General features: G+C 37.8%; 1 protein-coding gene and 1 long non-coding RNA gene across 3 annotated transcripts in view; both read right to left on the bottom strand.

The window, feature by feature from the left end:
- The window catches only part of TEX264 (testis expressed 264, ER-phagy receptor), a 192,114-nt gene that overhangs the window by 15,360 nt on the left and 148,915 nt on the right, over positions 1–27,839 (bottom strand). The window lies entirely within an intron of this gene.
- LOC148216694 (uncharacterized) lies at positions 9,138–27,825 on the bottom strand. Its single transcript, XR_015794844.1, has 2 exons — positions 26,803–27,825; positions 9,138–10,174 (listed from the first exon to the last, which is right to left on the bottom strand). It is a non-coding gene; the product is annotated as an uncharacterized LOC148216694 (long non-coding RNA).

Raw genomic sequence — 27,839 nt, 5'->3', positions numbered from 1 at the left:
TGAAGATTATTTTTACTAACTAGTATCTGCCAACAGAAAATAGTGCTCATATCAGAACACCTAAATCCCAGGAAAGGCTTGAGGTTGAGAAGGACAGAAGCAGCTTGGGGGGTTGGGGTGGGGCATAGTATGGAGGGGGAAATTATGTCAGTAGAAGCAGAGGGAAGTAGGGTGGGAGATGAGGGTCAGATAAGGAAGAGAGATTTGAAATTTATGCTCAATCTTTGCTTCTGGACCCAAGATCTCCACTCAGAAACCAGGTAGCTGAATTGCTAGGAATCTTGGGCTCAGATTGATTTGTTAAACACCAGGACTGTCTGTAATAAATCTATCCTCATCAGTGTTTAATCATGGGCAACAGGGCAGATCTAGCATGTACCACCACTTGGCTGGACAAGGATGGGAGTGGGATGTCCCCTATCCAAGATATGCCAGCCAGGTTCTGAGGGCTACATCTCACTGGCAAGGGAGGTGAAGAACTGATACTTTGTCAGGAGACCTTCATGGTTGTAACAGCAATACTAGAAAACTATCACCCTCTTCCCCAAATTCCCCTTAATCACATCTCAACCATCGTTATGGGGACTACACAGTTTGCCAGTTTGTTTCCAGATTCTCATATGACATCTGAGTCCTTGCCTCGGAATTACATGAAATCAACTCCTTACCAGCACTGTATTCTTAATAATGTCAAAAAATAGCCAAATAACATGTATATATATATGTGATATTAACCGCAAAGTCCAGGAATTGCTATGATGGCAAAACCTGAGATGATAAAACTGTCCTTGGAAGCCATTCATCATTTTTAGTTCTGATGTTACCTTTAGTTATGATGATGAATATAAAAGGAACACTTTTAACTTTGAAGAGAATCAATGTTACACTGTAATATTACAATTATTGCATTGTTACATGGCACTAACATTGTTATGAAAAATGAAGCTAATCTTTTTTCCTTTTTATTATATTGTTATAAATCTTGATACATTGTATTATTTCAATACAGTGATGTTTGTAAGATATGATTAGAGATTATTAATATTCTATTATTTAACTAGCTTAGAGTATTACAAATAGAAAAAGGAAAGAAAAATTACAATATTATGGATCAATTGAAAAATCCAACTCATTTCCAAAGTTGCCCCACATAGAATGCACTGTAATAGTCCAAGCACAGGGCGATCAGGTTGTGAATCACTATTGCCAGGAGTCCTAGTCTAAGTAGGGCTGCAACTGGTATACCAACCAAGGTTGAGTAAAGGCCCCGTGGCCACTGGGCTTTCACTTGCTCTTTAAGCCAGAACTGTCAGTCCAGAAAAATTATCAAATTATGATTGATTTATTTGGAGAAAGAGCAAACTCATCCAGAGTGAATACCAAGACTGATGTTAGAGGAATGCTTCACTGTTTATTGACAACAAAAAACTCAGCCTTGGAAGGATTTGAGCTTGTTTTGCCCCATCTTGATCCTGGCAGCCTCCAGACTCTGGTACACACTGTTCATGGCACCCCCAGCTTGATCCATGGTGGCGATCTATACATGGGTATCATTGGCATACTGATGACATTCTGACAGATGTCCTCACCCAGTGACATTGTATAGATTTTAAATCATATAAGAGAAAGCACCAAACCATGGAGTGCTGTTCCCCAATTATTACTGACTGGAACCACCTGCTGAGGTAGGAAAAAAGTATTGTAAAAGGGTGCCTCCAATTCCCAACCCTTGCAAATGGTCTAGCAGGATACAATGGTCAATGATACCAAATATCACCAAGAAATCTAAGAATCATGAGTGAAGCACACATACATACAGTACACACAATCAATGCATCAAGGTTTCAGTGAAGTTCATCAACCAGAGCTGTCTCATGCTGTTTCTGTCCCACGACCAGGTTTGAAACTTGACCGGCATGGATTCAGATAATCAGTCACATCTAGGATTGTCTGTTTTGATAATTGTTCAAGAAAAATGTTGTGAATATGACTACACTAACCCTAACCCAATACTCTAGATAACATGGTTTTAAGGATGAGGTTAGTGGTAAAAGGTTCCTCCAATATTCCCGAAGCTTATCTTTGATATCACTGCTGCAGGAATATGCCCTGGAGCCACAGCAGTTTTGCTGAGATTGGGATACACTTGATGAGGGTGAAGTAGTTGGTAAATTTTGAAAATGTGAGCATTTTTCAGTTATGTGACCTTTGCCAAGGCGCACCACGAAGAAGGAATTGCCATCCACAAAGAAGGAATTGCCCTCTATGGGTGACACTTTAATTCCATAAACCAAACTCTTGCAGAAAAGCATGGAAACATCCATTCATCTAAGGCTGGGTCAGGAAGACATGTTCAATTCTGTTTTCTCCACAATTTTACTCTCTGAAATGAACTGTGCAACACTTTAAAAGCAAAATGTCCAAAACTATTGAAGGTCTTTGAAGAACAATTTTTTTTTTTTAATGTTTACAGAAGCTTAAAGAAGAATGCACATGCTGGTAAGCAGAAACTGAAAAGAAACTGAGGAAAAAGGCAGGAATAGCTGGAACATATTCACTCATTTAAAAATCTGCCTCAGTTGTAGCATGAGTTCTAGCATGAGTCAATATGCAAGTCCATTACCCAGAGATGACACAGACAAAACATTCTGATTAATAACAATGATATTGTTCCACAAACAATTCAGACTGGGCCAAATGTGGACATCGCTGAGGACAATGTTTATTTGGGAAAGTTGCCTTCACCATGAACTACTTCTGTGTGTCCTCAATGACATAATCACATAATAAAATCTCATTAAATGCAGAAAATTATTTATTGAGAAGAAAGCTTTTTTTCCAAACACTGAAGCTGTACCCATCTTTAGTGCCATCAGACACACAATTTGACTATTACCTCTGAATGCCAAATATTAGGAGACACAGATTGCTTGAAAGTATTCTATGAATGATTTATGATTCTTTCAGTTCCCTCTTCTACCCCCACCCCCACAATTCTCCCCAAACTCACCCCTACCATTTCAGAGGAAAGGGACACATTACATATGCCCCCTGGTTTGACCAACTGTTAGCTTGTTAACTTGCCTGGAAACTGAGGTCAAGATAAGGACCAACAGGTTGAAATGGAAATAAATAAGACTCAGGAGCAGAAGGAATTTCCTGCTGATAAGAGCTGTTAAGCAGTGGAACATCTGTTTGAAACAGTAGCAAATTCCTCATGCTGGACATTTCAAACAGGGACTGGATGACCATCTGTCACTGATAGTTTCATGGATTTTTGCCCTGAGCAGGAGTTTGGATTAGATGCCCTAAAAGTCCCTTCCAAGTTATCTATTCTATGATTCTATGCAACTTTTATCACCTCTGAATCATTCCTCATTATGGCTATGCAACGCTTCAAGTTTAATAATAAAAAAAACTTGATTAGAGCATGTTGAGGGTGGCGTGGGGTGGAAGAACATAGCACCCATCTAGAACACTTTAAAGCAGATGTTTCTTCAAATAGCAGCTGCAGAATGAACCCATGCAATTCAGGAAAAAGATGTAGCTGCTTTTAAGAGTTGTACACACAGGCGCTACATTTATCCCCTAGGGCTGCTCTACTGCATCTTTTTGGTGTTGAAGCACTGCACAACCATATCGCTTACTAATACTTTTATTTTACTCCCATAAATTATTTTTATTAAATTAAAAGTGTGTGTGTGTGTGTGTGTATACACACACACACACCATTCATTCATTCATTCCCTTGTCTTAGGAGTTACACAGAATGTATAGATTCAAAGAGACCTTAAAGCCATCTAGCACAACCCCTTGGCCAGTGCAGGAATCTATTCCTACAGCATCTCCCCCATAGGTGGTCATCCAGCAAAGGAGAATCCACCATCTCTTCAGAATTAGTGCCCATTGAGGAGATGGGGGAGTGATGACATGTATACAATAATAACCAGGCGAGTGCAAACACTATCTTTTACATACTTGTGTCAGACATTCTGAGGCAAGTACATAATGTCGTATTTGCATGATTATGTCATTAAGGTTGTGTGTAGCATCATCCATTGTTGATCAGCTCTTATCCATAGGAACTTCTTTCTGATGTCCAGCTGAAATCTGCTTGCTTGTTATTTATATTCATTGTTTTTGTCTCAACTTCTTGTGACAACCATTCAGCATTCAGATATTTGAAGGAATATCTAAGGAATTGCACCACCACAAGGCACATGAAAACACTCCCTCACACACAGACTTAGCTGTCATATTCTCTCCTTTTTTAAAAAAGAGAAACAGACAGTAAATGAAAATAGATTTTAAAAAACACACACATAAAAAGAGCTTCACTTTTCTTCGCTAGGATTGTGAAGCCTCAGATTCTAGCCCATCCTCAGCTTTAGAAGCTTACTGGATGATTTTGGACCAGTTACTCTCTTGTTGCAGGAAAAGCAGATGGAAGGAATGCAGTGTATACCATTTTGAGCTCCTGAAGGAAAAACAGGATACAAATCTAAAAAAAATAAATCAGTTAAGAGAAAAAAACACACAGAGAAAATTCTTCATACAAAAAGGGAACAGTGAAAGGCATACTCAGAAGCACACGCAACAGAAACCAAATTTCCCAGCAAAAATCCTCCTTGGCTTTAAAAGGTTCCCAATCAAGATACCATGTAAGTGAACCACCCAGAGATGCACAAAGATTACAAAAAAGAACAGGTATGCCACAAAAACTCAGTGAGGAGGTAGCTACTCCATGGAATGACCTGACGTATCTGGAGCCCAAGTATGGTAGCACAGAACACTAGCAGAAACCATTCAACAAAAGAATCTTGTTTACTACTGTGAAGAAAGTTTCTATGCAGACACATTATCTTTGCAAAACTCCACAATCCTATGCAATGGAAAGATAAATGCCAGTAAATATCCCTCTTGCATAGCATGCAATTGCTGTCATCTCTCTAGGCAAGTCTTGAGTGAGATGAAAGGAGATACAATTATTGAAGAAAAAATATACCAAACTGAAAAACATAGCTTGTTGTAATACTTCCATTACTGTAATAATTTTGAATTTGCATACTGATTTTGCCCACTTATTAATTTCAGTTCTGAGTCATTCTTTTTCTTCTCTCCCCCACTTGCAATCTCTGCATCTCAACTTACCTTTTGTGTCATACATCTGGAAATCTCAACAGCTTACATGTTTTATAACTGAATCAGTCTTTTTAAATGTCCTAATGTGAAGGCTCAGTTTATTTTTAACTGCTAACAAGGCAACCTTTTATTGTATATTTTTTATACCACAGGACAAGTAGCCATGAACCACAAGTTAAGATGGTAACTATAAGGAAGGCTATTATGAAAGTGAGCAAGCAGTATCATGCAGTGAGAAATGAAACCAGATTTAAGGCCAGAGTGGTTGAGTTCACAGCAAGAACTATCTAGAATGCTAAGTCTGCAATATGTGTGAAAATATTTGTTAGCTGAAATAATAAAGAAATGAACAAATGTGATCAGAAGGAAACCATAGCCCAGTCCACTAGATAGAAAGCAAGATTTCACATGAAAAAAACGAATCCCACAAATCCATTTTGTGTCCTCTTGCACTCTGTCCAACGTCAAATATTGAAAATTGGAAAATTTCATACACATGAAATCTGTAGCATAAGCATAGGCTCAGTACTAAACTTAGAAATCTTGAAAACATCATGCAAGACCCAGGGGCCATCATGCAATTCACATCTGAGGTATGCAGCATTATGCAGAACACAGACAAGAGGTAAGCAATATAGGTAAGAAATTAATGGCATGCAATAAGAAAATGAAACATAGTTAAGACAAGTTTAGATCACCATTCATGATATTTCCCCATATCTTTCTACCTTTGTTTCCATTGTGTCCCTAGACAGTTTTGTTCATCACCTTTTGTTTTTTAAACTCCTCACCTCCCTCTTTCTGAGGATCAATCTTATCTATCCAAGAGTTGCTCCATTTTCTCCTTCCTCTCAGCCCATTCACTCTTCCATACATTTTTTGCAACTCAATCCTCATTTGCTCTCTCTATATGATCAAACTTCCAAGTACTTATTTTGTATTTGTTACTCACTTTTGTATTCAATTCATATTTATTCTGATCCATTCATTTTTGACCCTATGTCATTTTACCACACACCCTTCTGAAGTACCCCATTTCTACTGCACTGAACTTATTTTTATATTTGTACTTACATGTGCAACTTTCACTTGTAATCACAGCCATTTTCACTTCTTTTGACAAAACATTAATTCCTTGCAGCAAACCATATACTACTTTCTAACAAACCTCATTTGCACTTATAATTTCTCCATCTTTAATATTCTATTTTTATTAAAACTTTTATTAAGATATATAAAAAACAGAATTAAAATACAAATCAGAAAGTATAGAAAAGAAAGAAAGTAGAACTAAAAGAAAAAGACAAAAACTAAAATAGTGAGAGCAAATAGAAAGATGAAATGGAAAGTGACTTCCGACTATCTCCAATACAGATATGAGTACAAATTTTAAAAAGGTTAATCTCTTACCACTAATTAATCCAAATTCACATTATTTCTATCAACACAAACCATCTAATCATTAAATCCCACAATCAAAGCTTCATTTTTTCCCAACTCAAGCACATAATCTAGGAAGGGTTGCCATGAGAAGACAACTTTAGAAACAGTATTATTAAAGCTGTTAACTTCACCATTTGAGCCAAGTCCATTAATTTGATAATCCATTCTTCCACTGTAGGCATGTGAGTCCTTCCATCTTTGCGCGTATAACAGTCTTGCAGCTGTGGTCCCATCTTTAATAAATATTCTATCAAGCTACATAAATTCATCTACTTGGTCTAGTTTTCCACCATTTATGTATAATTTGCAATCATCCAATCCATTTTATCTATTATACACAACCACCTTGGTCTTTGATACATTATTGTATCATTGCATCATACAATCTTTCAAATATTTGCTGCATATTATTTGGGTTCTCAGCCAACAGCATAGCAAAGAATGCATAGATAAATCCTCGTACATTCACCTACCACTACACCTCTACTATCACTACAAGCATTCCTTGTAGATTTATCTATCAATACTTTAAACAACCAAGAGGACATCACACATCCTTGTCTTACTTCCTGCTTAATGATGATCCATTTGCTAAACATTCTGCTTACTCTCATGCATCCTTTACTTCCATTGTATATTACTCTTACAGCAACTAATTTTCAATCCACATTCACAAAAACATTGCATAATTCAAGTCTATTCACTTTGTCATACGCTTTCTCTTCAATAAATATACATTACACTTCTTTTACCTTTTTGTATACTTCTCAGTACCCTGCTGAAGAGCAAAAATCTGGTTCATATGTGCGTGTGTGTGTGTGTATGGATAGATGGATGGACAGACAGATAGATTCATTTTAGCGACTGCATATTTCCCTTGTATTCTTCTGGATGGTAAAGTAGTGGGAGTAGAATCTTAGGCAATATTCTGATGATGGATTGATTGCATATGGCAAAGCTCCTTTGAAAAGCAGACAGCAAACCTGTATTATTAGCACTGGAGTAGGGTAAACACTTGAAATGCTAAGAAGGAAGAATATGAAACTCTATTGGTTAGCCTAAATTTATGACAATGAAAACTAGATGATTCCATATACTAAAAGAACATCAGACTCTATCCTTAAAGAGGATTGCCAGTCCTGGGAAGTCAAGGAGGAACAGAAGTTAAGGCCTCCATTTGGAAACCCTCCAACTTGGATAGAGTTTAGCAATGTATCATTCATTTGATAACCAGGATTTCAAAATCCACATCAGGCAATAAAATATAAAATCAACTCAAATATCACCTCCCAGAATGTAGGTTTTTGAGCTCTGGGCTTATTTATGATCCTTGAGATAGCAGCAAAAGCAGATACTATGATTCTAATGCCCTTGGAGATGATATATTTGATTTCAGAAGACAGGAACAGACTGGAATGAAAGTGATGGAGAGAACATTATGGTACAAACTATGGACAGGATATTGAAACTGAAGATGTGAAAAGTAACAACTGACTTCCAAATTAAGGGGCTGGAAAAGGAGAGAAAAGAGAAAATGTTATTCATAATTTTTTATGTGAGACATATCCGCTTGAAGCAATCTCTGGATCAAGTTTGTTTGAGAAAGAGCCTCGCAATAGTCACCATTCCAATGATTAAAGACCATCTGTCATCTGTGATAAGGAAGATATTTTAATGGTATAAAAGGATACCTGAACATTCAGAAAGGAAGTCTTAGAGAATAGCTTCATCATACCAAATGCTTTTTCAGAGGGCTAGATTTGTTATACAAGGTGAGAGGACTGAAGTAACATATACCTGAGTACTAATACATAATCCTTATGAAGCTCTATGCAAAACCTAACTGGAAAACTTTACACAAAGACAGAACATAATGATCACTCAGTTCACTGGATCAAGGAAAGAAAAATATATTAATTCTCCATAGCCAGTGATACCAATAATATTAATTCAAGCTACGGCTCAGGATCAGAAAATGTTAAAAGAATAAAACTGGAAAAAAAATTATTCCCAGCTACTGGATTTTGTTAGTCATATTTAAGGCTTAATGATGAGGCTTGGAAATAAACTAAGGATTAAAGGAACTTTGGTCTTGCAGTATTTTATTAAGCATCTAGGATTCAAGTTCTTCCATACTCTCAATTTTACAGACACTCTGTATTTATAAAGAAAAGAAAATCTTATCCCTGGAATATATTGACAGGTAGCAACTAGGGTGTATCCAGATGAGGCTTTTATTGTGAAAGTACACTAACTTCTGTCTTATTTCTTTCTACACATGTGTACACATAAATCTGTGAATGGAGAAAACAGAACAAGCCTTTTGACTGATAGCAATAGAGGTCCTCCATCTGGAAGCACCCACAGCCTATAAAATATACTCTACAGTAAAGTTTCTCATTAGAATACATCCTCTGGGCTTCTTAATGACAATAATATTGTTTTATATCATTAACTGCCATTTTGTAATGTGTGCACATTTTCATTTAGAATGACTTTGAGCTTTATAAATTTAGTTCCCATGTAAATAAATGAACCACAGATACACTCTATTTGAATAAATTAACTCATTTAATTTTATAATGAAGCCAGACATAGCATAGCAAAGGAAAACAAGAATACACCTTTAAACATTTAACTACTCTTGAGATAACTCCATCATTCAAAAATGCCCACAAACCTAATTTCTTTTTTCCTGCATCAGGGCAACAGTAAATACATTCATATTTCCTTTTACCCAGGTACTTTTCCATTCCATCGCTTTCAATCATGTTTGATTCACCATAGTTAGCAGCTTTGGCCATTCAGCCAGACATATCTCTTGTGAGGAAAGATCTGTTCATTCTGGACATCACTGTGATGTACCCCAAACTGACAGAAAAGACATGGGGCAAGAAAATAGATAGCTCAACCATTCATTGCCTCAAGCATTTATCATTCTGATCCCAGAATAAGCCACTAGATAAGTTGTTATGTCCTCTATGTCAAATCACGCTAGTAAACTACAGTAACAATTCCATAATCTTCCATTCCTACCACTATGGCTCAATTCTTAAAAGTCCAGGAAGACAAAGAGTAGATCTGAAGCCAGGTTACTGAAGCAGCACAGAGACTATTCAGCTAAAGAGCTGTGAACTAGCACATAGGCAGGGAACTCGGCAGAATTACACTCATGGTAACTGGGCAGCAAGGGAAGAGTTTATAGATAGCCTCACTGCTTCATCCCTTCCTGGAGTATCAGCAGGACATTAATCTGGAATATTGTTGAGAGCCACTTCCCCTTAGGGACTCAGAAGCAGAGACTTGAACTGCAACTTTTGATCTCTGCAATGACTTGCATTTATAACTGTCTGCTTCCACAGTTGAAGGGATGATTGTGAAAGATCTGCAGTTGAGCTGCATGTCCCATCAGGATTCAATGGGTCCCCTGATCTTGCAATATCCCAGGATGGCGTCTTTTCTAGAGTGGTTATTTCAGGGTGTCTGCCAGGATCCACTGCTTCCCCATGTATGCATTACAAATTATGAAGTGCTGAATACATGTCTGCCTCCTTTCCCTCCTTCAGAGCCAAAGATCCTTTTACAGGTCCTGTAGATATGTAAAAGGGTATATAATTTTAAAAATGATTAAATAAATAAAATGTATCAAAAGGTGCCATTGAAAGAATAACAGTATTTGCTGAGTAAGCAGCCTAAACATCTTGAAGATAGCGATTCTGTCCTAATAAATCATCTGAAACCCCATTATCCAGAGCTTCTCTTGTTAAGTCTTGCATGTAGAACCTGACATATTAGACATTTCTATGTTTTTGAGAGAGAATAAAAAAGGATATGTAGGGCCCTTTACTATTGGCAGAGTAGTACAACTTTTCCATAATTTTGATCTGCATTGCTCCTGAAAGATTTAGAGGCCCAACACAGATCAGACCAAATATATCTGATTACTTTGTTTTTCCTGGCAATATGATTTATTAAAATGGCCTACTGATTTATGATGGATTATGCATCTGAGAAAACACCTGAAGTGATGCTGGTGAAAGACAAGAGTGAAAAATGAACAGACACAGGTTCATGCCGAAGTTCAGGTGTATACATTGGTGGTAAGTGTGGCAAAGCACCAATACGTTTCTGCACTTATCACATCTGCAGAGTGCTGGACAGGAATGCTTTTTAAGGTAATCTTGCTCTGTTGAGTAAAATGGCATAGAAGATCTTTGTGGAGAGTTTGCTAGGCATGTTGAAAAGAAAATTACTCATATTCACTCTGAATTGGACACTAGATGGACAGAGTCTTCTGAGATGACAGAGATAATGTCCTGCAAGATTACTTGGGATTCTTCTGAGCACCTGATTCCTGAGGAAGTAGGGTCCTCTATGGCCTGAACTAAGCTATACAGTATATCAGTTTCCTGTCCCTCCTGGTTGATATCTGCAGCATTAGAGGAGACAACAGCATAGATATTAGGTGGTAAATAAATCAGGGGAGAGGGAGAAGGGAATGATACTTCTGGCTTTGAGGTGGTGGTACATCCCCTCCTCAAAAAGCCATCTCACATCCTGGCTGCCTTGATAATTACCAACCAGTTTCTAACCTTCTCTTGTCAGTTAAGGAATTGTTTGTTTGTTTGTGTATGTGTATGTGTATGTGTATGTGTATGTGTGTGTGTATATATATATATATATATATATATATATATATATATATATATATAGTATTGGGCTTCAAAAATGACTCCCAGCAATTTACATTATAGAAAACATAAACAAGATAAAAATATAGCATCAAGATAAATAATCAGATAAAAATACAGTGATACAATAAGCACAATGGTGACCATCCATTCCAAAATACCTCCAGAGCAGCTCGTCTTGAGTAGTTTCCAAAAGGCCAGCCATGAGGGTGCTAGCTTAACTTCCAGGGGAGAATATTCCATTATATGCGGGCTACAACTGAAAAACATTTCCCGTGAACCTCCATGCCTTTGACTATAGGACTTCTGGACCATTGAAGAAATTGGTGGGATGTATGCACTGGACAGGGCAGGGCAGAAGTGAGCTTCTTCTACATGGAGAAAGCATTCCTGAAAATATCTGGATGCCAAGCCATATAGGACTTTACAAGTGAAAACCAGCACTTTGAATTGTCCCCCTCCCCAACCTCTACAGCAACTATAAAACAGGTATTATGTGATTATGGCAACTTTCATTCGCAAGTATATGGGCTACCATGTTTTTACTAGCTGCAGTTTCTGAGTGATCTTCGAGAGCCACATGTGCATATCTCCTTCTCCCTCAATACAGTGGTGGAGAAGATGATTGGATCCCGATGACAGAGAGTTCTGGATGAGAGGGATTATCTGGATTCCTTCCAATTGGGATTTAGGTCAGGGATAAAACTACTATGGCTGTCTAGTAAGATCTAGTCAGAAGTGATGTACCCCTATCGGTCTTGCTGGATCTCTCAGCAACATTTGATACCGTTGACCATGATATCTTTTTGGACTCCTGAGAGAATTGGGAATTGAGGATATGTTTGCAATGGCTCTACTTCTTCCTAAATGTGTGGTTCCAACTGACCTTGTGGGGGAGGAGAGATCAAGTACTTGGCCACTCCAATGAGGAGTGCCTCAAGGCTCAGCCTTTTTCCCCATCTTATTTAATATCTCCATGAAACCACTGAGGGAAGTTATTCATCAGTCTGGGATTATTATCATCGTGTTAATGATATCCAACTTTACATCTCTATCCAGGCCAAGCAGGAGGTAGTGGATGCCCTAATCTAGTCACTGGAGGTTATGAGGGACTAGATGAGGATTCACAGACTGAGACTGAATCTCATAAGTCACTGTTTGTACAGGAACCTCCTGGAACTAAGGATGTTCCATCTGATGTATTTCCCTTGAAGGGGCTGGTACATAATCTGGAGATACTCCTGGTCTCACAGCTTCTATTAGAGCAGATGGAGGCCATGGCCAGGACAGCCTTTGGCCAGATTTAGTAGGCAGACACTTACAAGTTTTCCTGGATCAGAAGAAGCTGAAGACAGTGACTCATGCCTTATCATCTAGTGGTTAGACTACTACAGTACACTCTTGAAAGTGACCTGGAAGCTGCAGCTTGTGCTGACTGCAGCTGTGTGTTTGCTGTCTGGTGTCACCTGGTTTAGTTGAATAACACTTATCAGTCACTGCTGGTAAGTCTTAGGATCTAATTCAAGATGCTGTTCATTACCCACCTATAAAATTCAACACAGCTTGGCCCATGTTCCCTTCAGGACCATCTTCTGCAGGTAAAATACCTGTTATATGCAATATAACTGAGAAGGAGCGCTCCAGGTACCTACCTTGGGAAATTAGGAAGTAGCTGAGGTAGCCCCCTCACAGTAGTACAGCTTACCTCCCCTGAGTTCAGGTTGGCCCCAACCCTTCTTTAGAAAAATGGTGAGAACAGTTTACTTTCACAGAATATTTGGTGAGAAAAGATTTTAACTGTGGATCACGGTATACTGGATATGGCATTTTCTTTTTTTATGTATTATTGCTTGCCATGATTTTATTGTTTTATCTATTTAACCCACTTAAGAGTCTAGTGAATCAGGAAGAATTCAGTTAATTTATTAATGGTAGACCTCTAAACTTTTCTACCACTTCATCAATTTCATATGCTGTCCACATGAGCTTGAAAATGTTTAGATGAAAATTCACAACAAATAAATTGTAATTCAAAGGTGTCATGGTCCAGCATTCATTCACTCAGTGAATGAATGAATGAATCAGTCAATCAATTTATATAGCCACCCACTTGATGTGCAACTCTTAGCAGCAGATACTATTAAAAACAAATCATAACCAAAAGATCTTAAAATACAATAAAACATATCGTGCCAGAGAAGTTCAGATAACCAAACATAGTCAGAAACTGTCAAGACAGGAACAAAAGCTCCCACCAAGGCATGAGTGATCACGAGTAAGGCCTTCTGAATCAGGAATGGATACAATCAGGCAAAGGCCCTCCAAACCATGGCTGCCACCTGTTCTTCAAGGAGGAGCTGAGGAGGATGGCCAAACTGCACCAGACCTCTCTGGGGTACTGCATTTCCATCCAGAACCAAAGATGGAAACTTTCAGAATCCAGGTGGCCCCCAAAACCACAACCACTTGGTCTTGCTAGAGTTGAGCATTATCCTGCTTTTCTCTAAGCTGATTCCAATGGAATTTAGATGATGAGAATTTGCAGCTTTTCCTTCTCCCCTACACGTACTATATCACAATACAGGACACAATTGATGCTCCACTTTTGAACAGACAGCAGGGACTAATTTGTACAACATGACATTGAAGGTACCAAGACAATTAAAGTATTCTTTTTTTATTTACTGCATGGTGCTTCCTTCAGATACAGGCCAGTTCACATCCATTAGTATAAGAGATGCTTCCTTGCCCCACTGAAGCAGTTGCAAAGTACAAGCTTGGAACTACGCAGGATCTTTTCAATTACAAGGAGACAGTTTCAAATATGTGCAATCTATGGAAAACTAATTTTAGCAACAAGGAAGATTTGACTGCAAAGAATCTGCCAAACAGTGATTATTTAAGGTCAAAGAGTTAGCATAAGACATAGACTGTAATTATAACAATTTTATGCTGCAATTATGCCCCTTTATCAACAATACTGAATTCCTGGCCAAATTACTGTATCACCAAACTCAAAGGATATGAATACCAGACAGTGTTGGGGTCTGGACCAATGTAAAAGCAGGCATGATGCCAGACAGCTTCTATTTATAAAATTCGTGCTCAACCTGAACAACCTCAAATCTTTGGGATAAGTTTAATATGCAGGAAAAGCTTTATCCATCAACACTAAACTATCACTATCATCATGCTGTTTTTTATCCCTCCGTCCCATTCTCTTGGTTAAAAAAACATCTTCAGGAGTAAGTTTATTACTGTCATAAGGCAATGATCACAGATTAGACCCATATTGGTCTTATTTATTCTTAGACTTCTTTTGTAGCTGCATAAAATTTTATTTATTTATTTATTTATTTATTTAAAAGATTTATATGGCCACCCATCTTAAGCAACTCTGGGAGCTCACAACAACAACAATACGAATATGAATTTAGTTATTCTTCAATTCTTGCCACTGAATTTTCCCAGCCTTTTGGCCTCCACTAAAGAAGAATGGGTTATGTTTGCTTAGCCAAAACAATATCTCATTTAGTATCACATGTCATATTGGTAATTTCATTTTTTGCAATAATCTAAGATATGCACAAATTACAGGACATGTTGGAACAGGAAAATATTTGCTGCATCAGAAACAGTTAATCTTAGGGTGTCTGGAGGACAGGCTCATCCAAAAAGCCACAGAATCATGTGTAAAACTAGCCTGCAAGGAATTGAAAGTAGGTGACTTTTACAGCCAGTTTCATCCTGAGAAAGATCTTAGATGAAATGGAACAGCATGACATCAGTGTAGAATAGCTGGATGATAGAATGAATGACTGCCTGATTCCTTCTCTCTTTATAGAGATGACAAGCAGGACATACAATTACAGACCAAGAAAAGAAATGCTCCAACCTCTTGATTTTAAAAGGCAATAAGGAAAGTGATGCACTTTTACTCTGAGAAAAGCCTACGGCATTGAGAGGGCATTAGTGTGTGTGTGAGAGTGAGTGAGTGAGAGAAAGAGAGAGAAATCACCTGGAGGTGACATGACTGAGCTTATAACTTTATCAATCATGCAAAGAGATATATTTTGTCTTCTGATAATATTCAAATATTGAGTCACCCCACAGCAAGGGATTCAGGACAGACAATAGAAAATACTTTTTTCATACCACACAAAAATAATTTACAGTATCATTAGAAAAAATCATGGAGATAACATTTGACAATTCTATTAACCATGGTGGCTTAAATGGAAGAACTTCCACATCCAGAGGAGTGTACCACTGAATAACACTTGCAAGCAGCAGGGGACGAACACTGCCTTCATGCTTTGCTGGATAGCCAATGTAGAAAACAAAATGCAGGAATAGAGGTGCTTTTGATCTGATGCAATAATGCACTCTTCTTGAGAATCTTTGATAGATCTGTGCTGCATTTGAAATTGCACAAGAGTTGTCTGATAAGTTATCAAGGAAGATGGCAGACTCTTGATGTAGAATTCCCACCAAAAATACTCCTTTTTTACAACATCATTCAAATACAACTTGCTAGACACTTCAGTAGTTCAGAGCCTTACATGAAATAAAACTAATCCCACTGCAGAGCCAAGTGAGGTAAAATCAAAGTATTATTAGCTGGTTGGATGGAACTAACAGGATCTCTGATCAGTATGTAAGCCATTCAGCCAGACCAGAGGTGAGGAACCAGTGGCCCTTTAGATGTAGAACTTCAGCTCCCACTAGTTTGACCCAGCATTGCCAATGTAACTGCATCCAATGTTATCAGTGTATGGAGGGGGGGCATAACACAAAGCTGAGGAATGAACAATATATGGAACCAAATTTAGCTACGAAATGACATGCATCTCAGGTTTGGGCAGCTTTTTAAGCAGAACAAAGAGAGTTGCATCTTTGATAAGCACTGAATTTGCCTTTTCATACCACTTCACAAAGCCACTATATGCTCCAGGGGATGTAATAAATTTATACCCAGGTTTCAACTCTCCTGCTGTTTTCATCAGCAAGGAATTCCCTATTTATCAGTGTAGCTCATTTGTAAGATGGAAATGATGACATCCCAAAATACTATGAGAAAGGTCAAATATGGATTAGATGTAAGACAAATATAAATAGCAGCATAGATTTGATATCTCTTGGAAGATGTAGTTTCAAGTACACCATGATGCTCTGAGATAAGTATTCAACTGTGAAATTTCAGATTAAGGAAATTAGTCTTTCTACAACTTCTTATTTGAGATGTGGCTTATAACACATCTCATACATACAGAACATGCACAAAGGAACAGAATAAAGAATAACCACCAAAAGGCAAGTCTCTTTTTCTTTCTTTTGTTAAACTTTTTAAAAATGAAAGAATAAAATTTGCAATGAGGGAGAAAAAAGTTTCTCAAAAATGAGTGCTGATAGCTGGAAAATTAAGCATATTCTCAATAAATATGCACAGCACTTATTTTTCTGTCCTCTACCATTATTTTTCAATACTATATATAGTAACCAGAACCAGAAACAGCACTACATACTGTATACCAGAAACAAATACCACTTTATTTTTCTAAAATGTGGCTGTCATTGTTGTTTGGTAACCAAGACCTATAACTTGGAAGATAAGCTGAAAAAAGAGAGAGAAAAACTGTTGCTTTCCTGGAAAGAAAAGAAAGAATAACCAAGTGCTGCATAAGGGCATCAACCCCAAAGCTTTCTTGAGCACATGGGAAGAAGTCTGACCAGTCTGGCAGACTCCTGCTGTGGCAGAAGCACATAATCCATACATTTCCTCTTGAATGTTTTGCCCTTCTTTCTCCAGCCAGGCTCTGAGCTCTATCAAATATTCATCTCCTCGCTTGCTAAATAATAGATCAATGTAATAACAGATAAAGTGCAGTTAATCACAGCTTTTCAAACCCCACACAAAAGCTGCCAGGAGATGGGCAGGGACAGATACTACTGCAGGGGTCCAGAGACCCAGGGCGTCAGCAGCCTACACTGACAGCACATACCAGGGGAAAGCAACACCATGCCTGGCTGCAGGGCCATCCCCCGCATAAGATGCAGCTGCAGGCTCCTTGCGGGTTGGAACCCAGCCTGAGCTTTCCTGCCAAGAGTGCCAAGGTGGACCGAGGCGCACACATAAGACGGAGAGCAGGAGAAAGGAATGGGGGTAGGAAGCAAGCTGAGAAATATTCAGATTTATACTAAGTTTCAATGTACTGGCCTCCCTGTAACTAGGGACCAGAGTTCAAATCCTATCAGACAAGGACCCAGAGTTATTGGCCCATTGCAAAGTCCTAAAACAGCTAAGTTGAAAAGATCAAGAGAAGATTACAAAAGACACTGTCAAGGAAGCTGCTGGCTGCTGGTGAGCAGGGCTGCCTTGGGACCAAGAACTGGTGGCAGATGCCCTGTCAGAAAAAGTAGTCACTAAGCTGGAAAGCACATCATGCCTTTATTGTTGCAGTGAGAGAGAGGAATTTTTGCCTTTTTTGTGTGCTACAGCATCTCTCTCTCTCTCTCTCTCTCTCTGAAACAGAACTGGAAGATTTATCTGTATTTCTGAAATGGTGTAAGTTTATTAACTGATGCCTCAGGAGAAGACAGTCCCTTGTCACTAAAATAAGTGTAATTCTTTTCCTAACTCTATTAAGAGGCTATTTTTATTTACTTTGACTTTTGATTAATTCTCATACCAAAGCACAGGAGATAACCCTGCTGACAGCAAGGACACAGTAAATGCTCTCAGGATCCATAGCTTATGATTGAGGATTCAATGACAATTAAGAACAATATAAAGCTGATTATAATTGACGGAAACCCCAGAAGCATTCTGGCTTCTATCATACCATCTATCTTATTCTGATGACATTCATTACTAAAAAGCAACAAAAGGAATGATTTTCCAATTGCACAGGTAAAATCAGTTGGTCCTCAATTTATGTCCAAAGTATTCTCTACTGTAATAAAAAATAGAGATAACACATATTAGGAATCTCCGACTTTTTTATTAATAAGATTAATGCAAAATATTCCAAGCTGCTAAAAACATACATTAAATATATATGACTTAACAGAATTATTAAGCCAAGCATCTCCAACATCAGGTTTTATTAGCCTTCAATAAATCACCCATTTCTGGAACAATGTTATTGTAATACGTTATGTGGATATGAAACTAAGAAATGTGAAAAACACTGTACTGTCCACATGAACTGGAGTGGGTTTTTTGCCTTTATTTTGGATGGATCTAGAGTTGCACCTGTATATGTGCGCATCATCTTTTTTCTGACCCACACTAGCTAGCAGAGTTGTGCTACTTTACATTTACATCCAAAATACAAAGAAATGTTTATAACAAGTCCTGAACATCATCTCCCCACAATTTCAGCCTTCTAGCCTGACTAATTAGATGTCCTGACTAGAAAGCTTGGGCTCCAAAGACTGCTTCTTCACTGCCTTTGGTATCCATGTAATGTGAGATACAGCATCTGAGTACTGTTGTGACCTACTAGACAGAGAAGCAATCAAGTGATAGAGCAGTAGTACTCTCTAAGATGAATGAAACAAGGTTCATTCATTCATTCATTCATTCATTCATTCATTCATTCATTCATTCATTCATTCATTCAATATGGTTACCAACTTGCCAAGCAACTCTGGGAGGATAACCACATTAAAAACAATGTATGTATAAGTATATATGTATCTGTATCTGTCTCTATCTCTATCTATATAAAATAAAAATCCAACAAACCAGTAAAAGCAGATATAACTCCTTTAACTTTGTAATAATTTACAAGCCACATATTGACATATATTGATGGCTCATATCATATCCTGGTCCCATGTCCAAGAGAAAAGCAGGTTTTCAGAGCCTTTCTAAAGGCCAGCAGGGTTGGGGCTCTCCCAGTCTTGCGGAACATGCTGTTCCATAGGGCAGGTGCAGCAACAAAGAAGTCATGTTTCTTGTGTCCCACAAGATGATACTGTTTAATAGAAGGATCCCAGAGTATGCCAACCTTGTCTGGTCTTATTGGATGGGTAGAGATAATTGGAAACAGGTAATTCCTTAAATATTTTGGTCCTGTGTCATGAAGGGTTTCATAGGACAACCAGCACCTTGAATTGTAACCAGAAGCCAACCAGTAAATGGTTCAGCTCATGCAGTAGTTGGGTTGTATGGGCATACCATTATTTATTATAAACAAGGATGAAAAGAGAACAAATACATTGGAAGCTAACAGGGAGTTTTATGACAAAAACATCATGACAGAATTTGTTTGGACAGAGAACCACAAAAACACACATACAGGTGTGATGAATGCATCATATATGCATTTGCAGAAGATCAACATCTGGCACTGTCAGATTCAGAAGAGGCATATAAATCAATACATTCTTCCAGAAACTGAACCCTACATTCAGGACTAGGCAACAACAAAAGCTTCAAGGTCATGTTAGTTGCTTTACTACTGACAAGAAATAAGTCCTATATATACAGAAGATTTTCCAGATGCAGAATATAAAGATTTACAGAGCCAAATCTGTAAATCCTGGGTTTAAAATCTTAAGAGTTTCAGATCAACAGACTTTTGCCTTTTTTTTTTCAGCACTGACACTGGAATGCACCTGTTGTATGTTTACACAACAATTCCGTTTAGCCTGAGTAGCGCTGGTTCCCACCCCACCAGTGTCAGCCTTACAGGTGATCATCAGGGCTTGTCCAGGGAAATGGCAAAAGGTGAAGCACTTAACTGGTGGTAGAACTACATGAAAGAGAAAGGAGCATATATGATCCCATGACCTCAAAAAGAAAGCAGCTTCATAATCATATGGCATTGAGGAAACTGGAGTCTGGCAAAACAGTTCTCTTGGGTGCTCTGCTTGCTGCTGCCTTAGAAGTATTCACAAGAGATTGAGCATGTCTTGGCCATCACAAGCAGGAGCAGACAGAATGCAGTCAAGTGTGTAAGCTCTAGCCACTACCAGTATTAAGGAATTGGGAGGAAAGGAGGTTAGAGACTAATGTTGCTATTTCCTGAATAACTTATTCTGAGTGATGCTTCCCTCACTGTTACCTTTAATAAAAACAAAAACAAAAAACAAAACACTGTCCCTGCTGTTAAATGTACAGATATAAAAGGTACCATACAGTAAGACTAGAGAGCCAAGTTCAGCAAAGCCCTCAACACTCTCTCCTCTCCCATTATTCAAATTATCAAGCATTACCAGTAGCTACCATCTATAACAAAAGTTGAATATACTCAGCATCTCTGAGGAATAGAAAAGAAGGAAGAATACATTAGATAGCTAGATGTGGCATTATCCTTTCAACTCACGGGATTATTGCCTAATTTCAAAAATGCAAACGAGTTATTGACATGTCTACAGGTCGCTAGCATTTGAATGACATCAGTTGCATCAGAAATCAGTAGGGAAAATGGTAGAAGCTTCTGCAGGGAAATTCATAACATTAAATCATTAATTTGAACAGACCTTAGAAATTTTAATATAGATGTTTGTACAAAGCTAAGAGGAAAGGACATTCAGAGGTTAGGATAAAAAGTATTAAGAATGAGGGTGTTATTTAATTCAAAGTAAATGTAACAAAACTTTTTAATAAAATCCCTATTAAAGATTTTGCTTAATGACAGAGGAATAGTATATTTGCTTCTTCTCCTCTTCCTCGATGATGATGATGATGCCAGGAACTGCCAGCGAGCCACTATGTGATTTTTTTTTAAGGTAATGGCTGAATGAAAGGAAGAATGGGTACAAGAATGAGGGCAAAAATGATTCAGCATTCTGCAAGTTTCCCACAGTTCTTCTAGGTTGCAGACTGGTACACAGCCAAGGGCAGGCTCAGAATTATTCAGAATCATTCAGGACTTGGCTTGATCATTTGGGACCAGCCACTTGCAATATACCTGGGCCTAGTAGATTCTGTAAAATGTTCAGGATAGATACTTGGTTGGCTATTTACACACTGAGGTTAATACTGTAATGAATGCTTGGTTGCTTATTTACACACTGGGGTTCATAAATAAATTCATATATCATTTGCTATTCTCCAAGAAGCTGATTTCATAGTGTGTGTGTGTTTGTGTGGGTGTATTCCTCCACTAATAATGTGTGCACATCAAAATAAAGCAATTTTAGGCCTTCTTTAAGGCACATGAGAACACAAAACATTGAGGGACCCAGTCTTTATAGTGACTGATTTTGCCTCAACTGTGGATCCATTCTCTACATTTATAAAATTTATCTCAAATTAATTTGAATTAATTTGAAATCAATCTTCAGCCAGGATCCAGAAAACTAGTGTAACTAGTTTTGCACGCCCAAAATCGTCTTGAGTTCTTCAAGCTGCATTCCAAGCCACTTAGTCATTTTATATCCCAAGAGATATTCAAAAACACTTTCTGATATGGTATAGTGGAGCTTTACTTCAAAGAAGTAGCAAAATATCCCAACTGAAAGTAGCTGCTTGGATTCCCCTTGGCTGTGTACCAGTCTGTAACTTAGAAGAACTGAAACAAAACTGTAAATGTTTTTGCTTTGTGAAATGTTTCAGAAATAGAACAATTTTTAAACTCCTGATCCTTTTGTTCTCTCAAATATTACTTCCGGTAGTTTGTAGCCATGGTTCCCTTCATCTGTTGTTTGGTAAGGAAAGAGGAAAATATTCTCAGAACCAAAGCAGTCCCTTTCAGTGTAATGTCCCGTTCAGTGTCATTCTCCAAAGAAACCAATTTACAGGTAGTCCTCACTTAATGACGATAATTGGACCAGCAATTCAGTCACTAAGTGATGCTGTTGTAAAATCTGACGTCACATGATTGCACCAACTTACGATGGCAGTTCTGGTAGTTCTGGTTGCCATTGTTAAGTGAATCCTGCATGGTTGTTAAGCGCAGCGTCACATGACTGCCATTTGCAACCTCCTCCCAGCTTGTCAAAAGCTGGCAGTGAAGGTCACAAAATGGTGATCATGTGACCGTTGTAATTATGAGCCAGTTGCCAAGCACCCGAATCACGATGTGGCAATAGCCGCAACTATGAGGATTGGTCATAAGTTTCCTCCTTCAGTGCCGTTGTAACTTCGAACAGTTGCTGAATGAGTGGTCATTAAGCAAGGATTACCTGTAATGTAATTTATTACAGAACAATTCTTTGTTCATTCAGTTCCACATCTAGATAAGGAAGCTATTAATTTGTATCTTATTATTTTTACTGTGATATCTGCATTAAAATGCACATTTTATCCAGCACTGGATCTATACCTATGAAGACATTTATATCCCTTACAAACAGTTCATTCCTTTTAAAAACACAGGTATGCAAACACTGAAAAACTGCATTTGAATTCTTTATGCATAGGGTTTATTGACAAAACTCACTTTCCTCTCTCTCTAAGGGTGTTCCTCAAAGCCACATTAATGTACATTCTCCAGTCCTTGAATCAGCAGAAAAATATGATGGCATACTAGTTCCCTGATAAACTCAATCACAAGGTTTGTGGGGGTCCTGTCTATACAGCTTTTCTGCAGACAATTTAAAGGCAGCAATTGGTAGTTTCCCCCACCCAGTGTCAGCTGCTGGTTGGAAAAACCACCACCAAGATGCCTATAGGATGAAGGAAATGAAATTTCAGTCTCAAGTGAAATTCTCTTTCAGAAATTCCCCACTGAAATTTCACTTTGCTCTTTTTAAAGAGCAGGATAACATCCTTTTGGGAACAGCCAATTTGTAGCAAATTTGGTTCAACCAGCAAATAAAATGGTTGTAAAGAACAGAGATGATGATGATGATGATGATGATGATGATGATGATGATGATGAAGAAGAAGAAGAAGAAGAAGAAGAAGAAGAAGAAGAAGAAGAAGAAGAAGAAGAAGAAGAAGAAGAAGAAGAAGAAGAAGAAGAAGAAGAAGAAGAAGAAGAAGAAGAAGAATGTGCAGGGGGAGGGGAAACTGAAGAGCAACTACATTTTCCAATATTATGTCAGTGGAAGAATCTGTTACAAGGCATTTGAGAAGAGTTTGCAATTATCAGGCATACACATGACCATCGTGCTGTTTCCTTTTGGAGTAAGCAACATTATGCAAAACATAGAAAAGGAGTAAGGAATAGTAAGCCAAAGTAATTAAAAGCATAGAATAAGAAAAAAAAGAAAAGGAATCATAGTTTAACCTAGTTTAAACCAATACCATTTGCTATACTACGCCATACGCTTCTACCTTGCAAACCATCTTTGTTTCCACTATGTTCATGCCAATTCATGCTTTTTATTTTTTCAAACTTCTTACCTCATTTTCTGAAGATCTCATCAGCTTCACCCATCCATGAATTTCTTGGTCTTCCCTTTCCTCTCAACCCATGCAATCTTCTTCTTTCATATACTGTATTTGTTTTGCAATCCAATCATTCATTTTATCAATATGGCCAAACCACCTCAATGCATTTTGTACTAGCCACTCACTTTCCTATTCAATCCACATCCATTGATAATTCATTCATTTTTTCTCTTCTTCTTTTACCACAATGTCAAGTAGTAACCCATTCTCACTGCATTCAACATTATTTTATGTTTCTCTTGACATTTCCAGCTCTCACTTCCATATAACCAAGAGGGCAGAAGTGCACTCTTATTTTCACTGCTTTTGACAAGCATTTATTCTTCACAACAGAACACTAACCATGAATTTGCATGTCTTAAAATGTCTTCATTCATTTCCCCATCTTTAGTAAACAAGACACATAGATTAATCTGCTTGCTTTAGTTTTTTGCCATTTATGTGTAACTTTCAACCCCATTTTCTTTGTCAAACACAAGTACTTTCGTCTTTGATACACTAATTTTAAACCCATGTTCCTTACTGTAACGTACAATCTAGCATTTGCTCAAATCCCTTGAGTTCTCATACATATGAAAGTAAAACAGAAAATGTAGGTTTGTTGATTTAGAGAAAGTGTATAATAAAGTAAGTTGGCCTGAATTAGACATAAAAGTATATGCGTTTTTCTATACAGATGATGCTGTTCTACTGACTGAGAACTTAAATGATTTGCATTGAATGTTAGACTGTATGATGTAACTAACTGAATAATTTAACAAGTTACCAAAATGTTGCACAATATCAATACATTTTGGTAGAGAAAATACATAACTGACAAGAAGACTGTCAGCATACACTGTGTTCAACTCCAGCCCATTTGTGTAATAAAGAAGGCCAGAAATTTCAACATCAAATAAAAAATAAAAGGAGATAAAGGACTTCACTGATGATATGAAGAAATAATTCCATTTATAGTAACTCCAGCTAAGGAAGTAGAGTACTACACTGCGATCCAATTAATTGAAAAGGAAAAAATCCATATCTAGGTTTGTTTCAGACATTTCCACTGCATCATATTAAAAGCTCCTTCCTTCCTTCCTTCCTTCCTTCCTTCCTTCCTTCCTTCCTTCCTTCCTTCCTTCCTTCCTTCCATCCATCCATCCATCCATCCATCCATCCATCCATGATTTATATAGTTGCCCATCTCACATAAGTGACTCTGGTGGTTTACAAGATTAAAACAGATAAACCCACCAAACATAACCCCCCAGCGCTCAAAGATAAACTGTTGACCTCACTCATAATCAATAGTAGCAGAACCCATCTACCCCCTGACCCAATGCCTAGGGAAACAGCCAGGTCTTCAATGCCTTGCTAGCAGGATTGGAGCCATCCAAATTGGAGGGGGGGGGGGCGAGATGCTGTTCCATAGAGCAGGTGCTGCCACCAAGAAGGCATGACTCCAGAGTCCAACAAGATGACATTGTTTAATAGAATCCTTTCTAATAGATTTGGTAGGGCAGGCAGAAAAGAGAAACTTGTTCCTGCAAGCAGCCTGGCCCTTTGCTATGGAGGGCTTTATAGGTGTTGACCAGCACCTTGAATTGCACCTGGAAGCCTACTAGGAGCCAACACAGCTTGTGGAACAGCAGTGTTACATGGGCATAACAAGAAATGCCAAAAACCACCCACGCTGTTGCATTTTGGACCAGCTGCAGTGTCCAGTAAACAACCAATGAACCTACTGCTAATTACATTTTTTGTGAATGTATAACCAGAATGTCAATTGTAATCTATGTTATCAGATGCTTGGCAACCTAAAACCAGATTGTGCAGGATGAACATCATACATAATATTGTCAGGAATCTATGTGCTTGTGTTCCTGTCAGTATTTTTGCATCGCTGTTTAACAAGGAAATGGGATGATAGATTGCACAGTCAGCAGGATATTTACCAGTCTTCAAAACTGCAATTATGTAAGTCTAAATGAAGGAGACAGGAAAAATTTACATAGGCATCATTACAGCCTTCCAATTGTATTGCGGCAAAGAATGCAATATATATCTTATGCCACTTAATGGCATAACCACGTGGAGTGGGAGTTTTTGTTTTCATAGATTTAATGGTATATATTATTTTTTGGAGCTAAACAGGCAGTTTGATTGAAATCATGACTTTACAGCCCCCCCCTCAACTTACTTCAGATGTTGTGAATAAAATGCGAGCCTATATTTTACTCCAAATAAGGGATAAAGCCCACTGTTTCCAAAGCAATTCAAGTCAATGGTTGTTTCTGCCCATGCACTAGCAATATTTCTTCTTTACATATACAGTACTGTATCTCTTTCTGTTGGTAATCTTGGCATATTGAAATTTTGTTGATCTCAGAGCACTAGTGTAATTACAATACATTCTCTACTATGGTTTCAAAGGCTTCTGAGGTGGATGGAAAAGGATCTTGGATTATTGATTTTTGTAATTACTCTACAATGGTTTTGAAGGTCTCAAGAGTGGACAGAAAAAGAAAGTAAATTTGAGCAAAAAGTAAATATTAGATTTGATTGAAAAATTACTCAGAGGTATCCATTGTATGTGTTTGTGAAGATTATGCTATAATAACACCAACAGTGTTAAATATTTATAAAACCTGAAGAAATGTGAATTGCAGTGCAACTAAAATGTTAGCAGTAAAACTGAAATTGGGCAAGTAAATATGAAAATAGCACAGGAAACAGCACTCAGTGAAGCAGTGATGAAGTAGCACATTCAACAATCCTCATGTGGTCTTAATGCACGCAGAGTTGAAATAAGATCACCAACTAAAACAACAGCATAGCACACAAATCTAAGGTTCAAAGCCAGTGATGGATATCTGTGACAATTTCATAAATGCCATAAAACAGCTAACAAACAAAACTTTGGTGAAAGTTTGAGGAAGCCATTCAGGCAAAAGTTAAGTAAGTGCTTCAATTTACAAACAAAGAAGACCTCATCAGACATGGGTTTAATTAACTTAGTTTATGCTGACTGGCAGCAACTCACAAGGGTTTCAAACAAAACTCCTTTCCAAATATTCTTGGTACACCAAGAATTAAATCTGGACCTTCTGTGTTCAGAGCACAAACTTCACTACTTAGCTATGGAGCCCTGAGGCAAAGGGCATGTTAAAAAGAAAAGAGAGATTCACTGACCTGTAGTACAAAATATATTTGTATTGATCAGCTTTGAAGAATGACAACGTTACCCTGAGAACACAGTGAAATTAAGCAACTCTAACAGTACCTCCCTTTTTTTTTCTGCTGGCATAATAAGCATGGCTTGCTCACTTTTATCCCATGATTGTTGTGGCAGCATGACACATTGTTTGTGAGTGTTCTTTGATATTAAGGCAATCCATGAGGATGAGAAACAGGTACAGCTCCCATCAAAATAAGGAGGAAGAAATTAGTAATGACAAAAGAAGAACTATCCTTTAGGTCTTTAGGATTCACTCAATTCAATTAACAGTTTAAAAGAGGACACCAAGGTGATGTAGCTATTGCACTTCAATATTGCAAGGGTTTGAACTGCAGTAAGCAGCAGAATAGCCAAAATGGGGAAAGATTCTGGTGACACAGGTACACATGCTATTACAACATTTTGGAATCTTTGTTTAGAGAAAGCATGCATGAAGTAAATAATACATAGGGCAACAATGTATAAATCAGTATATATCATTTCTGACAATTATTAGAGAGAATTGGATTTTGTGAGTAGGAATTTTATGCAAGTAAGAAATCTGATTCACATTCTTGACATGATAATCAAATATCCTTACCTGGTATACTAAGACTATTTTGCATAGCATGATGCTACACCTCCATCCCCAAAAAGGAAGGAACTCTAGCCTGAACTATGCATCTACTTTGGAAAAGGTAAATGCCATTATCTTAGTATAAACATTATTGGAGTGGCTCATGATATAAGAAATGTAGGAGGTCCTTTTCTTGAATCTCTTATTGAAAGGGTAAAAATAATAGGAAAGACCTCTGTCCAAGGTTCTATAGACCTACTTTCAGTTAGAATAAAAATGCTAGCTTAGATAAACCTACGTTGCTATAAAGCAGATCCCTGCATATCTACAAAATGAATTGTTTATATTCTCAAATGTACTGTATACTATGTTATTAGCAACAGCAAAGGAGCTTTCCTTTGGTACTTCAAAGCAGCATAAAATTTATAATTCACA

This window comes from Python bivittatus, unplaced genomic scaffold (genome assembly GCF_059951505.1).
Source record: "Python bivittatus isolate LINGU-HERP-01145 unplaced genomic scaffold, Pbiv_v1 ctg000080_np1212, whole genome shotgun sequence".
NCBI classification, from domain to species: Eukaryota; Metazoa; Chordata; class Lepidosauria; order Squamata; family Pythonidae; genus Python; species Python bivittatus.
The sequence above is the reverse complement of the archived record's forward strand: the minus strand, read 5'-3'. Positions and strand labels throughout refer to the sequence as shown.